The sequence below is a fragment of the Mus caroli genome, unplaced genomic scaffold (assembly GCF_978045245.1).
Source record: "Mus caroli unplaced genomic scaffold, Mus_caroli_1 scaffold_14, whole genome shotgun sequence".
Classification (NCBI taxonomy): domain Eukaryota; kingdom Metazoa; phylum Chordata; class Mammalia; order Rodentia; family Muridae; genus Mus; species Mus caroli.
Window position 1 is genome coordinate 70,153,778 of NW_028227269.1, and position 15,708 is coordinate 70,169,485.

Genomic DNA, 15,708 nt, shown 5'->3' on the forward strand with positions numbered 1-15,708 from the left:
CAGCCTCTCAAGTGAATCTTGCTTTCTAGTGTGATTGCCATAGCAGCCGCAGTCACAGCGGCAACTGCAGTCGCAACCACCAGCTGCAGCAGCAAGCAAGGGCTTGTGAGGCCTAGCCTCCGGCGTAGACCAGAGTTCTTCAGTATCTGTATTTCGTCAAGATTCCCAGGTGAGAGATGTTTACATGCAGAGGAGCAGCGCTGGTTTTCAGATTCACTGCAGCAGCAGAGGCTCTGAGTTTCGACCATGTGAATGCATCAGTATAAACCACAGATGTCCCAGAAGGGACTCCTGGTGTGGCCAGACACCAGCTGGCTGTGTCCTTGATAAGTATTTGCAATCACGTGCCCAGTAACTGGGTTTTGGCTTGCTTTGTTTTGAATCACACATAACCTGTATTCTTCTGAATGATTTTGAGGATGACAGGGAGAAACCCTGCTGGAAACTATGCACCTCCTGTAATCGTAAACTCTTGTTATGCCTGGGAGGGACTTCTGTCCTGTCTCTTGGCACAAAAAGGGGGGGGGTGTCACTAAAATCTTCAAGAATAAAGAAAGATACATAATATCTTGTTGACAAATAAAAACTGGGGCTGGTAAAATGCTCCAGTGGAGCACATTTTGCACAAGGCTGACAACTTGAGTTTGATCCCCAAATCCTACAAGGATCGAGGACCAATTCAAAGAGTTGTCATGGAATTTCTACACAAATAGCTTGACATATGCACACCTGCACTTAAGGCATACATGTGCACGCGCGCGCACACACACACACACACACACAGAGAGAGAGAAACTTGGGAGTGATGAAGGATAGCCCAGCTACCACTTCTGTATTTTAGGTTTTGGCATTTTACTTTATTCACAATAACTTCGTTTTTACTGCTAGGTGTATTACTAAATCGTGTGTCTTGATTATTGGATGATTCAGCATATGCCTCCCTAAGGTTTTAGACCCCATGCACAAGCCTCATTCCTCCCGGCTTAGTCTCCTCCTGCTCTTTCCTCACAGCACCCAGATTCCCAGAATCAGAATCAGTTGCCTGCCTATAACTTGACCCAGGTTCATTTATGAAATTTTCATAGGCGTTTCCAGTTCACTTATTATTTACTTTTTTTTCTTCAAGACAAACACAATGTCAATGAATTCAGACTCTATTGAGAGACTGTGTTAGCTCTAAATGTAGCTTCATCCTTTAGAGAGGGTGATGTTGGGCAAGCTGTTTGTCCCCTCTCAGTCACTGTTCACTTATAAAATAAGATAATGGCAGGACTTCAGGGAGACTCAGTGTGATGTCACGTGTAAGGTACAGCCCAATGTCCGATGAGTAGCGATAACGGTCGGCTCTGATCACGTAGTACTGATGTATTACTGCCCAGCCTTGTGGGATTTTGCTTTGCAAGTCTCTAAGTCACTGATACACTCAAACCAGTGCTTGTCACACCAGCTTTTTTGTTGTCTTCATCTTAAACTATGCTTGAGGCTGCTGACACCCTAACATTCCTTCAGTTTCCCCAGTTTTGCAGAGGTATATCTACCAAATGGTGAGGAAGGCTCTATGCACAGCAAATGTTAACAGCCATTATTTTGGAAGTTCCTTCCTTCCTTCCTTCCTTCCTTCCTTCCTTCCTTTTCCTTCCTTCCTTTTCCTTCCTTCCTTTTCCTTCCTTCCTTTTCCTTCCTTTCTTCCTTTCCTTCCTTTCCTTTCCTTCCTTTCCTTCCTTCCTTCCTTTCCTTCCTTCTTTCCTCCCTCCCTCCCTCCCTCCCTCCCTCCCTCCCTTCCTTCCTTCTTTCCTTCCTCCCTCCCTCCCTCCCTCCGTCCCTTCTTCCTTCCTTCCTTCCTTCCTTCCTTCCTCCCTCCCTCCCTCCCTCCCTCCCTCCTTCCTTCCTTCCTTCCTTTCTTCCCTTCCTTCCTTCCTTCCTTCCTTCCTTCCTTCCTTTCCTTTCTTTCCTTCTTTCTTCCTGTGTATGTTCCTGTGTGTACACGGACATGTGTGGAGTCTAGGACCCCCTTGAATGTCATCCTCAGAAATTCTATCCAGCTCCTCTGAGAAGGACTCTCTCCGTGGCATGACGCTCATCAATTAGCCTAGGCTAGCTGACCAGTGAGACTCAGGGTCCTCCTGTGTCACTTGCCAGTGCTCTGATGACAAGTCTGTGACTGTACCTTCCTTCTAAAGCAAATTCTGGGGATCAAACTCATGTCCACATGTTTGTGAGGCGAGCACCTTATCGGTTGAGCCCTGGCCCCATTCAGATCCTGCTGGTTTTAAAAGAGCTTCTCCTTCTCTTCTTGAAAAAAATAAAATAAAATTGGTATGGAAATGTCAGAGAAAAGTAAAGACTTCCACACATTGTTAGGCCCCTCCCACCTGTCACTCAGACGCAATGGCCCCTCCCACCTGCCAGTCAGCTGCAATGGCCCCTCCCACCTGCCACTCAGCCCTCCGCTGCAATGCTTATCACCTCATTTTCAGTCCTTTTATCTCCCTTCTGCTCCGCCCATCCTCACATTGTTCTAGAATTTTAAGTAAAACGCCGTATACTTTAGCATATGAAAGCTTCTTGAACCTAATTTTTTAAAAAACGATGTTTTTTTCCTAATGAAGATGTAATCCCAGAGGTAGGTAAGCACGGTGACGATGGTTTTACTATTACAACATGGTGTTAACACAGGTGCACGTATGCAGAACAGAAGGGAGTTAGAAACTGGAGCCACGTCAGAGGTTATATGAGTCGGGTGCCAAGGGCACTAGAAGGTGTGGCATGGGTGTTTTATGTCTCTAACACTGGGCCACCTTAAGAGAAGCAAATAGATCTCATTTTAATGAGGATCTCATTGTCACCATAATCCATAGTGTCTGTCACAGGGCACATAGGTTGGAGCTGAGGAATTCAAGGCTAGATCAAATACATCTACATAGGAACACAAAAAGAGGCACACAAAGTGTGTGATCCACTGGGGTATGAATGGTTAGGATGCTGTGTCCTCTTCAGCCTCACTCATCTTTAAACTGCATCTTCTTTTGTTTGTTTGTTTTTTGGGTTTTTTGTTGTTGTTTTTTTTGTTGTTGTTTTTTGGGTTTTTTTTGGGGGGTTTTCCAAAACAGGGTTTTTCTGAATAGTCCTGGCTGTCCTGGAACTCACTTTGTAGACCAGGCTGGCCTCTAACTCAGAAATCCACCTGCCTCTGCCTCCCAAGTGCTGGGATTAAAGGCGTGCGCCACCATGCCCAACCTTAGGGGAACGTGGAGCATCGTTTTGTTTGCTTTAACTGTGCCTGTGGCTTATTAACAATCCTTCCGCCATCTATGCTCCCTATCAGTGAGCCATGGCAAGTGGCTCATGGTTAACACATGCGGAGCCTCACACGAGGAAGTCCTCTGCTCTCCATTAGCGTTTGAGAGAGGAGAATGAAAACCTTGGTGGTAGAAAATCTTTTACCCAAAGCAGAAACTGAATTTCAATATAACATTGACTGTATTATATAATAGGCTACGTAACCGAGATACTGAGTTGTTAACGCTAATACAATTAGTACAAGGTCTCTATGAGGAGAAAGAGACTCTGTGCAAGACATCTGGGTATGGGTGGTACGAAGAGTCAATATCGATAAGTTGTCATTCTTATGCCAGAAGTGGCGGTTAACACCTATAAATACATCTTGCAGGAGGATCATGGGTTCAAGCCCAGCCTCAGGTGTATAGTGAGACTATCTAAAGACAGCCAAGGGCCGGGATGTATGTAGCTCAGAGGTAGATAGAGAGCTTGCTTGCTTAAGCTATATAAGAGTCTGGGTGTGATCTTCAACACAGGGAACGGAATGGGGGATTCTTTCAACTACAGATGTTCCTTGATTCATAAATTAAATTGATCATAAATTGAAATGCATTTAGCAATCTAAGACACTTAACCAAACATCATAGTTTGCATACATGCATATAGTACATACATGGTAACGTGTAGGCTGTTTACCCTGATGATCACATGGCTAGCTGGGGGCTGTGACTGCTGCCTTTCAGGTTCATGAACAAGAAATGTAACTCCAAGTTCTAGCCAAGGAAAGAATCAGAATCAATGTATATTGTTTCACTGAATGTGTATCGTGTTTGCACCATTGTAAAGTTAAAAATAATCTTAACTCTGGGACCATAGAAAGACATATAGAGTCAGTACAATCCTAGTCAAAAATCCCACTAAGCTATTTTGCAGACATTGACAGGTTTATTCTATAGTCCTTATGGGAAAAAGCGCCAGAAAAACTATCAATCATCATCATCATCGTCATCATCATCATCATCATACTACTACTACTAATACTACTACTAATAGTACCTGACATTCCAAGACTTACCATAAAGCTCTTGTGACCAACACAGCGGAAAAAAGAATAGATAGATCAAGGGGAAGAATGGAGAACTCAGAAACAAACCCTCATAGTTATAGCAAGGGCAGTCTAATGAAAGGGGAACACAGAACGTTTTTTAACAAGCTGGATACTGCACCACTGGACACTCACAAATCAAACATCATCATCATCATCATCATCAACAACAACAACAACAACGAAGAGCCTACACAGAGATCAAGAAAGTAATTCAAAATGGGTACTACACCCAGATGGAAAACGCAACACAGTAACACTTCCATGGGTACCAGACTCAGAAGGAAAACGCAACACTGTAACACTTCCATGGGTACCAGACTCAGAAGGAAAACGCAACACTGTAACACCTCCAGGAGGTAACTGAAGTACCCACTGCCCCAGCAGAGACACGAGGCTGGCATTGGAACTGTAGGGACATTAGCACCTATCCTGGACAGCAACGATGTATCAATGCTTGCAATGTTCCATGTTTCTCCCACTCACAGACATGATCCTCACATGTCCCCCACCACCTAAGAGTAACCCATGAAAAAAGGATACTCTGTACTTCATTAGAAATTAAAGTTTTCTTTCAAATCTTAAGTGATGCCATTAAGAGATGAAAAAGACCCTCACAGGCTGGGAGAGAATGGCTTGTCCAATAACTAGTTTTCTTGATGCTCCTGCACATTTGCTCCCGTGGGTCCTTCTGCCTGGAGTGCTGTAGGCTAGCACACACCACTGTTCCTCCATACACGCCCCATTTCCCATCTTTACTCAGTATCGCTTCTGACATCTTACATTTGTGTTTTAATGTCTCCCTTTTCTTCTCCTCCCCATCCTTTTATCTGTAGCTCTTATTATCATCCAGCACACTATTTTGCTTATTGAATACTAGGTGCTGACTAAATATTTATCGAATGAATACCAATACCTCCAATAGCAAAATTCTTCATGCCGTTTCTATAGAAACACCTATACCACCTTTTAAAATAATTTACTCTTCATAGTTTTGACAGACATGGACGCGTGTCTAATGGAGCTGAATCTAAATTAACACTGCACAGGTATGGTGTGGACGGAACAGCTGACATGGAGTCTCATGACCCTGAATGATTTCTGAGGATCAACACCCTAGAAATTGTAATAACAGATGTAATATTTTTAGTTCAAGAGCAATTGTTAAATTTAGCACATTTTGTGTTCTATCTGTGGAAGAGGTAGCCAATGTGTTCAGACTAAGAAATCCAGAGTCATGTGTTTTCATATTTTCCATACTAAGTTTATTTCCAGAATGAAAGATAGATATATGCTCAATATCTTTTAAAATCAAAGAATGGGCATTGTCTTTTACAGTGTCATTTAACATGAAAGCAAGAAGCCTTGCCCTTCCCTGTTGTTTCAGAGTAACTGCCTCCATCAGCTGAGTTCATACTGCCATCTAGAGGTCACATCTGAGCACTGCACAAAGGCGGTGTGTGTGTGTGTGTGTGTGTGTGTGTGTGTGTGTGTGTGTGTGTGTGTGTGTGTGTGTGTGTAATGGTACTTGGAAGATAACCTGGTGGTAGAGGCAGGACTGAATTGGAAATACCCTCTTTCATTAAGTCTGTGGTCGGTTTTTTAAATGTCTCAGTGAGCCAAGTGAGTCACTCCCCAACCCTATCTTCTAACTTAGCAGAGACCTGAAGAACTATTTATCCACAGCCTACCTTTGTGAAAGATTTCCACTGTAGGGCTCCACGAGGAATAGACTGATAATATCAAAGGACAAAGACCAGCATCTCAGAGTGCCGGCTAATCTTATGTCAACTCAACACACAGACTAGAGTTATCTGAAAGGAGGGACCTTCAATTGAGAAAAGGCCTCCACAAAATATGACTGTAACAAGCCTGTAGGACATTTTCCTAATTAGTGATTGATGGAGAGAGCCTAGTTTATTATGGGTGCTGCCCTCTGTGGACTGGCAGTCTTGGGTTCTAAAGAAAGCCAGCCGAGCGAGCGGTGGGGAACAAGCCATTACACAACACCTTTCCATCAGCTCTACAGCCAGGTGCCTGCCCTGACTTCTTCAGTGAAGAACAGCAATGTTGAAGCATAAGCCAAATAAATCTTTCCTCCCCAACTTGCTCTTTGGTTATGGTATTTTGTTGCAGCAATAGGAACCCTAACTCAGACATACAGTTTCTAGCTTTTAGCTGGTATCTCAGCCCCATAGGTTTTTATAACTAAATGATATTTGTGAGAATTGAAACAGTCTCTCCAATAGCATAACTCTACGGTGCTTTGCTTCACTAAGAAAGTACTAATTTGCTGAATACCCATATTCAATATTCCAATCACCATAGCTATACTTTGCCATTAAACTGTATTTTTAATTTGTATATTTGGTATATGTATGTGTGCACATGAACACACATGTACATGCAGAGCCACAGGTTAGTGTCAGATGTCTTCCTCTGTCATTTCCCACTTTATTTTGAGACAAGGTCTTTCACAGAGTTTGACACTAGCTGTTTCAGCAAGGCTAGGTGGCCAGTGATCTAGGGAAATTCATTCCTCTGCTCACCCAACGCCGGGATTACAGGTTGAACCATTACGACATCTTCATTATATGTGAATGCGGAGGAACCAATCAGACCTCACATCTCTACCCACTGAGCAATCTGCCCAGCCTGCACTGAAATATTTTCATAAGCTAAGGGCCTCCAAAGATGAAAGGGCCTTAGGGTTCCAATGCCCTTTAAAAGCCCAAGATGGACAGTCCTGTAATGCCGCAACTACTCTTAGGACATTTGCCCAAGAAAGTGTTAGCTTTTGTTTCAAGCAGTTTTTTTTTTTTTCCTCATCTTACAAGGGATCAGCCTCTCTGAGCCAGTGGTTATCACCCTTCTTAACACCGTGGCTCTGTAATATAGTTCCTCATGTTGTGGTGACCCTTAGCCATAAGATTGTAATTGTTGCTACTTCATAACTAATTTTGCTACTGTTGTGAATCATAATGGAAATGTCGGTGTTTTCTGATGGTCTTGGGTGAGTCTTGTGAGAGGGTTGTTTGACCCTTCGAGGGGTCTCGACCCTTAGGTTGAGAACCACTGAGCTAAAAGATCAGCATAGCTTCTTTAAATCAAATAACCATAGCAGGTAAAGGGTTGGCCAAAGAAAATACCCAAGAAGAAGATAGCTGGCTTTTAGAAAGTGCCTGATTAATAATGGACCTCACCCAGAGCAGTTTGACCCTGGTGGTTCCCAGATGTGGCTAAAGAGACAGCTGACTTCACTGTTTCTCAGGATGAAATGCCCTGTAAATGTCTCCTGTGACTGGCTATTCTCAATCATAAGGGCATGATTTCTACAACAGGAGTGAAAAGATGGCTTTTGTTAAGTTAGGGTTGTCACAATTACAGTTTAAAAAGAGGAAAAATGTGTGGGTTTTTCAATCAAAATTGAATTTTGACAAGCAAGCGTTGTCAGGCACAATTCTCTCTTCTCTTATTTCTAGTCTCGTGTTTAAAAAAGAAAAGCACCCACAAATAATACAGGCATTGCTTATATTTCTTGTCTCCTTGTTTTCTTCTGTTACAAAGTCTTCAACTGAGCTGGTTAGTTCCCATCAACTTGACACAAAGTCACCTTGGAAGAGGGGTGAAGCCTTGGTTGAAACCTCCCTTCTGTCAGACAGGCCTGTGGGCATGTCTGTGGGGCGTTTTCATCATTGCCAGTTGATGTGGCAGGGCCCAGCCCACAATGGGCAGCACTACACTTGGGAAGATGGTCCTGGCTTGTGTACAAAAGCAACCTAAACGGCCATGGGGAGCAAGCCAGTAAACAGCATTGCACTGTGATCAGTGCTTTTCGGTCCTGGTTCTGGGCTCTGGAGTTGAGTTTTTGCCTAGGCTTCCTGTACTTGTATCCCAAAATGAACACTTTCCTCCTAACTTGGTTTTGGGCATAGTTTTTGTCATCTCAACAGAGAAGCAAACTAGAACATCAACTCAACCTGTTGATGAGAAAGAGAGCCAGAATATCTGTCTATGAACTTGGGATAGAACAGAAGAGCTCTTCAGACTAAAGCTGCCTGCCTTTCACTATAGAATGGTAATCCAAGGGTAATTGTGTGTTCTTTTTCTTACCAGTGAGCTCAAGTCCTACAAAAGAAACTTTAAAAGAAGGATTCTTTTAAATGAGTTCACAGTGGCAAGATTGTATCTTAGGACTCCTCACACCTGGGGTTCACCATAGCAAGAATGTATCTTAGGACTCCTCACACCTGGGGTTCACTATGGCAAGACTGTATCTTAGAACTCCTTACACCTGGAGTTCACCATGGCAAGACTGTATCTTAGAACTCCTCACACCTGGATGGCCCAGGTTGCAGAAAGGGAATGCTGGGCTCAGCTGGCTTTCTCCCCTTTCCTTTGTATTCACTCAGCCTAGGATGAGAGAGTTCTTGGGATGCAGCTGCCAATGTTCAGGATTACTCTTCCTTGCTTCAATAAGCCTCTCTGGAAACACCTCACAGACACACACACACACACACACACACACACACACACACGCACGCACGCACGCACGCACGCGCAGCGGTGTGCTTCCTGGGTGACTCTGCACCCAGCCCAGATGACAGTGGAGATTAACCATGACAGGTGTGTTCTGGGAACCAGGTAAAGACCCTTACTTCTGAGCCTTTTGTGTATTTTCTCCTGGATGATGTAATCTGATGTCCCAACATCACAATTATTCATGTGAGGAACAGGTATAATGTGGGAGACGGGATAGAAGTCATGAAGCTGAAAACCTTAGTCACTCTTACCTGCTGTGATTGTAATTGTAATTCCTTACACATAGAGCCCAGCCACACACACACACACACACACACACACAGCCTATTAGTCTTACATTTTATTCCTCACAAAATGCTGGGGTCATTCCAAAATCTGGATGCTTTCACTGACATAGCTAAAATTATTTATTATTATTATTATTATTATTTCTGTTACTATTACTATTTTGCTCAGACAATCCCAATTTTCTTCTTGGCTCTAAAAACACAACCACTCAAATATGCCTCCCACAATGCAGTTAGAGCCTGGCTAAGTAATGTATTTCTTATGTTAAGTAGACCAAACTGTTTTTGTTGTTGTTGTTGTTGTTTTTGTTTTGTTTTTTTAGTATGTGATCCTGTCATTCATACACACACACACACACACACACACACATATGTGTGTGTGTGTGTGTGTGTGTATATATACATACATACATATATTACATTTTTATTATATATTTTCTTCATTTACATTTCAAATGCTATCCCCTTTCCTAGTTTCCTCTCTGAAAATCCCCTCTCCCCTCCCCCCTCCCTCTGCACACCAACCCACCTACTCCTGCTTCATGGCCCTGGCATTCCCTTATACTGGGGCATAGAATCTTGGCAATACCAAAGGCCTCTCCTCCCATTGATGATCGACTAGGCCATCCTCTACTACATATCTGCTACAATCATGTCTGCAGCTAGAGACACGACTCCCACCATGTGTTTTCTTTGATTGGTGGTTTAGTCCCAGGGAGCTCTGGGGGGTACTAGTTAACCCTGACTTAACTGCATAAATATAGACAAGTTACTTACCTTCAGTTTCCGCATCAGTGATATTAGGAGGCTAAGTATACTGAACACATACACTCTGAAAGCGGTAAGTAGACAATAAGTGCATGATTGGCTGCGGGGAGGTGCATTCCCCTAAGGTAATAGGGGTGCATTTACTATTTACAGACTTGTAGGAAGGAACTATTTAAAGAGTTGGAAGTATCCCAGTGCTGAAAAACAAGAGGGCAACTACCGCTTTAGGGGTAAAGAGGTTCCGGAGAGAGAAGATTCTTAATCCCAGAGGAAGCGGTTGTAGTTAAGAGCTGTGGTGTGGTTGCAGGTGCAGGAGTCATGTTTGTAGTCTGGTTGTACTTGTGGTTGCTGTTGTTGTAGTTGTGGTTGTAATAGCTGTAGCCATCACTGTAAGAGATGACCATTGGCAGACCCTTCTATAAAATCCTACAGCTGGCTTAGTGGCCCAGGTGAAGCAGAAGAATCAAGCACTACAAACTTCCTCTTACCCCTCCACCTAATCTGCTACCCATGACTTCCATTCAGCACACCAAAACTGATGCAGAAGTGAGAGCCCGCAAAGTACCGCACGCTGGGGCCCAGAGCAGGAAGAACGGTACAGACAGGAGCCCGAGGGGACATCAGAGCCCATGCTGAACAAATTCCTGTGTGGTGCTTATTCCTTCTTCAGGATATGAAAGTCCTTTGCTCCTGCAGCAGTGCCAAAGATAACAGGGAAAACATACACACTATACTTCTTCACAACACTATTGAGGGTTGTATGGAACAAAGAAGGCGCAATAAATGGATGCCCAAGAAGAATGAGCCCTTCATAGGTCTGCAAGCTCTACAGTGTCTTGCCCTCAGGTCACTCTGACCTGACTGTCTGAGGACACAGATGAAGACACACAGGGATGGGAGAAAACAAAGGAAGCCCTAAAATTAGTAGGGTAGAAGGACTGACCTGAGAAGTCCAGCTCCAGGCCAAAATATGTGTGATCTTTCAGCCCTGACAATAGGCAACCATAAGGCTTTGACTGGCAGCCTCATTAGGGGAAGCCATCCTTCCCCAAACTGGTCATGGGATCCAGCCAGTGAATTATCAGAAAGCGGTTGTAGTGAAGAACTCAGCACTCCCTCTCTGAGCCTGTACTTAGTACAGTTTCAGTTTTACCTTAGATGCCCACATTTAAAGGCCTTCTTCTTAAGGGTAAGGTAAACAGCTTACTAGGGGCTGAAGGGAACAAAAGATATTTCAGGCTAATGTTGATTAAAAGAGATCAGGTGGCTATGTTTGTGTCTAATAAACTAATCTCAGAGTAAAAAGCTATGATAAAGACAGAGACCATTACTCAATGATAAAGGGGCCAGCTCATCAAGAGGATGTAACAGTTATGAATACGATCAATACTGGAGTATTGCTTGAGGATATAATAAAAGAGTAAGGAAGGAAGAAAACAACGCCAGAAACAGCAAGGAGCTTTGTGGTCCCTCTTTTGGTGGACAGTCAAACTAGCCAAATCAATTAATAAAGAAGTATTGGACTTGAATCACATGTTGACCAAATAGTCCTAATAGACTAGAACATCACCAGGAGATACCCATATGGAGCACTCTATAGACTAACCATACATTAGGACTCAAAGCAAATCTCAATAAGTTGGAAAAGTTTAAAATTATATCTACTATGAAAAATCATAATCGTTTTTCAAAAACATGAGATTTTTATAAATGAACACATTTGTGCATTTTAAATCCATGTTCCTAAGCAGGCAATGAGTTAGGAAATCATATTTGCTTCAAATCTTAAGGAGGACACAAAGAAAGAGGTTGACATCTACTGAGGAACTTGAAAGTCAAAACGGGAGAATGGAGAATGCAAGGTCAGAGGTCAGAGGTGACACTTCTGGAATGATTCTGTTTGCAGCTTCACTTCTCCAAAGCCTGCAGGATGGTGGAAGAGAACAGTGAAATACTGAAAACCTTCTAGGCCAACTAACCCGATTCCCAATCCTTCTACACATTCCTGCTGAAGGATTTGGAGCCCTGGGTTTGATCTCCAGTAGCATGGTACATGGAGGATGAGGTGTTTAAGATTGTCTTTGGCATCATAACAAGTTGGAGGCCAACCTGGGCTACATGATTCTCTGCGGAAGGAAGGAAGGAAGGAAGGAAGGAAGGAAGGAAGGAAGGAAGGAAGGAAAGAAAGAAAGAAAGAAAGAAAGAAAGAAAGAAAGAAAGAAAGAAAGAAAGAAAGAAAGAAAAAAGGAGGGAGGGAAGGAGGAAGGAAGAAAAGAAAGAAGGGAAGGAAGGAAGGAAGGGAGGGAAGGAGGAAGGAAGGAAAGAAAGAAGGGAAGGAAGGAAGGAAGGAAAGAAAGAAGGAAGGAAAGAAAGAAGGAAGGAAGGAAAGAAGGAAGGAAGGAAAGAAGGAAGGAAGGAAGGAAGGAAGGAAGGAAGGAAGGAAGGAAGGAAGGCCAAGTACCTTGTCACTTGCCTATAGTATTCCCAGATGCTGAGGTAAAGGCAGGAAGATTGCGTAACATAAGCCCAGGAGCTCAAATACTGCCTGAGGAACGCATTAATATGGCATTTCTTTAAATAAGAGGATGGCCAGAAATATAACCTCCGTTCCTAGTATCCTAGCAGAGCAAAACTACAGTTCAGTGTCATTAATGCATAGCACATATGTGACAATGTTTAAAGCTGACAGAATCAAGTGACAGCAGGGAGTCACGAAATCATGAGGGAACCGTGAAAGCCCACATGCACTTCTGTTAGGAACAGAATAGTTAGCTTGGGAGAATGAACTGGGTGACTGTGCAATATGAAGGATGGATGTAGCAATGCAGATCCAGGAGGGAGGTGCCGGGGAGGCTAAGCAGCCCACCTCCACGTGCTCCCTCAGCCCTGAATCACCCCACAGTGGGCTCTAGAGACCATTTCTTTATGGAATCTCATAAATTATTTAAAACTTATACATCAAATATAACAACATGAGAGGTTTTGCAAAAAAAATGAAAGATTTGATGAAGATGTTTGAGATTTTTGTGTTTTTAATTATTTATTGCATTTCAAAACTAAGAAAATAAAAATAACCAAGCTTCCGAATGGGTATGGCTGTGACTCCACGGCAGGCTAATGTAGGGGTGTTTCCTTTGCATCCTTGTGCTCCATATTAGTAAAATAATATAAAATGAGCTTGAGTCACTGTTCAATAGTTCATGTAGAATAACCCAAACTGCCAAGGACCAACCTCCACGTGGAGAGGGGTTCTGAGAAAAGGGGTGTCTGGGAGTGGTGAAAAGAATAATTTGAAGTCAAATCATGGGTCCAAGCTGGCGGCCTAGGTTCTGCTGAGATGGCTTTCCAGCCTGTGCGCTCTCTCTCGCGCTCTCTCTCTCTCTCTCTCTCTCTCTCTCTCTCTCTCTCTCTCTCTCTCTCTCTCTCTCTCTCTCTCTCTCTCCCTCGCTCGCTCTGTGTGTGTATCTGTGTGTATCTATGTGTATCTGTGTGTATGTGCATGTGTATGTGTGTGTGTATGTGTGTGTATGTGTGTGTGTTGTATATGTGTGTGTGTGTGTTCTGCTCTGCTTTAGACAGCTTTTTTTTCTCTATTGTAAAACCTCTCTGGTTGAGACAGCTTTCCCTGCTAGTAAAAATTGTCAAAGCGATCTGGATAGCTCATAGGTTTTCTGGCCAGAGTCAGAGAAGCTGCTATAAATAATGATTGGATCTTCCGACCAAGTCAGAAATCCTGTTAGAAAAAAAATCCTTGTAGAGCTGTTTTTGCTCTCCAGATATCTCCAGATAGCTCAGCTCTCTCTAGAGAAAATTCTATAAAAAGAACTGCTTCTGCTTCTGCCTAGCTCATCTCATGCAGACCAAAGCCCAGTTTTTATTATTTATGTATCAATTCGGTCATTTACTTCAGGTTTCCTTTTGGTTATCTTATGAATCAGCATCCCGTGACCCCCGCCCTTTGATTCTTAGGAGACAGCAAATATACATGTTCTTTTAACATTGCCAAAGAAGTCAGAGATCCACCTGCCTGTTAAGCACAGATGATAGGATGGTTGGAACCCTGCCCTGAAATTACAACTTCTACCACACCTGGACCTAACCTTGCTCTGTTTTTAGGCTGACCCTGAACTGAGGAAGCCATCTGTCTTTGTAAGCATAAACAAAAAACTTGGCTGAGTGGGATCTCTTTCAATCGCCACTCCTTAAATCTCTTTATCTCTTTCCTCAGTAATTTTCTAACAAGTTGGCTCACAGCACAGCTGCTTTTGTTCCTTTAGATTCATGAAGCCTCCCATATAATTCACATCACAGCCCTATTTTTGCATAGTTGAGAAATTATGTATATTTCAAACTCATGTATTTAGAGCTCTTTCCCATAGCCTGACGGTCTCAGTGTTTACCACCTTGACACAGCCACACCCTTGACTCCTGGACTCCTGCTGTTTCTAACTACCATGTTAACAGAAGAGTCCTCCACTGCTATTACTGATTCAGGAAATATGAAGATTATTACACAAACAAGCCTTACAGTAGCCATCAACACGCATGGAGGCTCACACCAAGGTCACGCTCCACCAAACCATGAAAACATTTCCTGAGTGAAATCTCCTTCCTGATAGAACATTTGGAAAATTACTATTCTTTTAGTTTTGGGTGTTTTGGTTTTTTTTTAACTTTTGGAAGCAACGAAACAGAAGCGTACCCCAAGAAAGACCACAGATACAGCAGACTGCTAAGAGGAGGACAGAAATCAGCGGGTAATTTCTAGAAGAACTCACATGAAAATGCCCAGATGAAATCACATGTAAGTACAATGGGTGACTTTTCCTTCTGATCGCTCTCCCCTTACACACTAAACACACCTGCATACGCCCACGAAAAGGTTCACATTTAAGCTCTAGTCACTGCTACCTATTAAAGCCAACTGAAAACTAGCAGGAGGTACTTCTGAAATGATTATCATATTTAATGAAAAGAAAGCTGATACTTGTGATTTATTATTAATTCAGATTTTTCATGAGTTGGAATCTGGGGTGTTCACAGTATTTTCAGCCTCCACCCTATGCCAATAAATTACTGCAGTAATTATATTTATATTTGTATTTAAGAGATTGTTTGGGCTGGTGAGATGATCTTTGATAAAGGCCCTAACCACCAAGCCTGGTGTCCTAAGTTCAGTTCCAAGGACCCACATGGTAGAAGGAAAAAGTTGACTCCCACAAGTTTCCCTCCAACTTCTGCATGCACACAATAACAGCACGCGTGTGCACAGGCACAAATCTACACAGACACAATAGCAGCACGTGTGTGCACAGGCACACATGTCTTTACACTATGGCAGCATGTGTGTGCACATGTCCACATGTCTTCATACACAATAGTTAAATACATAAATACATAAGTGTAATAACAATTTTAATGAAATAAAATACTGCTGGTTCTGTGGCTTTTGGTGCTAAGTTTCTTCTCTGAATAGACTTATCTGCCATATAGCCAACAAACCCAGTGATGTTTAAGCTGATGAATTCCTTGTGCATCTGTCTCTCTGGAGATGAAGATCACTGCTAGCACTGAAGATGAGAAGTCCAGGTCCCAAGAAGAATAGAAACATATAAATCTTAATTTATTCCTAAAAAGAAATTAAAGGAAAGGCTCAAGGCAGGAGAAAAGAGGGAAAATGGAGTAGGGGAGGGGCAGAGGGATGGAGGGAGGGATCAATAGTCTCCA